This window comes from Solanum stenotomum, unplaced genomic scaffold, assembly GCF_019186545.1.
Source record: "Solanum stenotomum isolate F172 unplaced genomic scaffold, ASM1918654v1 scaffold11127, whole genome shotgun sequence".
NCBI lineage: Eukaryota > Viridiplantae > Streptophyta > Magnoliopsida > Solanales > Solanaceae > Solanum > Solanum stenotomum.
In genome coordinates, this window is record NW_026021407.1 from 46,624 (window position 1) to 47,967 (window position 1,344).

Here is a 1,344-nt window from a genome sequence, read left to right on the forward strand (position 1 = left end):
TGCTAGGAAAACTGTAACTCAGATTACATATACAAAATCTCTGAATCACCTAACAAGATACCAAAATCTTTATCAACATAAGCTTATTATAGCTTTGCAATACCATGCATTTACTACTTTATAATTTAAATTACAGTTAAACTATTAGCCGTATCTGACCATCCCAAATAGATATGAAGGAGACATAACCTGATAAATCTCATTAAAATTAATCCAAAACAAGAACTACTTCATGCTAATATATTTTTCAATTGAAGTTCTCATTATGAAGGATCAATATAAAAAAATGTCAAAAATTTAACTCACCATTTCACAGTACATTGAATTTTTGTCGGAACGATGCTAGATCTGAAAACAACTCCTATCAAATCTTTTATGCCATATATATTAATCTTAACATGCTTGAAGAAAGTCATTTTTATGCTATGTTATCATTTGCATGTTCAAATATTGAAATTGTAAAATAAACTTTACCATATTTTTGCAGAAGACATTCATAGTAGAAAAGACAATAGAAGATTTACTAAAGAGATGAAAGAAATAGCACTCACAACATTGACAAATCACTCGGAAACTTTGCGAAGATCCACACTAGGAAGAGGTACCTCACCTTCCAAATCTGGAAATTTTGTTCATATTTTGGTCTCCTTCCAGAGAGATCCATTTTGTTTGTTTTTTACGTTTTACCCTTTTTACTTTCCAATTACTTTTGGATTTTGGTGGGTTGTCCAAAAATCTATTTGATTTTACTTTTTTCCAATTCACTTAGATTGACCATATTTTAATAAAACTAATAAATACATATACATACAAGCACACACATTAATGACTTGCAATAAATATATACTACAGGCACGTGCATCAATATTCCTAAAAAATCGTTTCGTTGTCACATCTTACTTTAATACATTATTAAATTAATAAATTATTTATTATTCATTCCATTTCAACTTAATTTAATTGTTGAGATTATAATAAATATAATTTATATCACATTTTTAAATATATTAAGTTTTTAGTAATTATTATAATTTATATTAATTTTTATTTAATACGTGTTATTTCTTTCTTAAAAATTTATTGTACATATTTATAGTAAATCAAAAATAATATAATTTTCTAAATATATTTAAGTTGTGCATTATTAAAATTTATAAACCTCTTACAGAACTTTTACTATATCATGGCTTGCTTTCATTCGACTATCCTTATTAACTTGACGCATAATAAATTTTAAATATTCAATCAAAGTTTTATATATTTTTCATATATTTCCAAAAACAAAAAAAATTATTTATTTTTATTTTAAATAATACATGTTCCTCATCTCAAATATTTAATTAC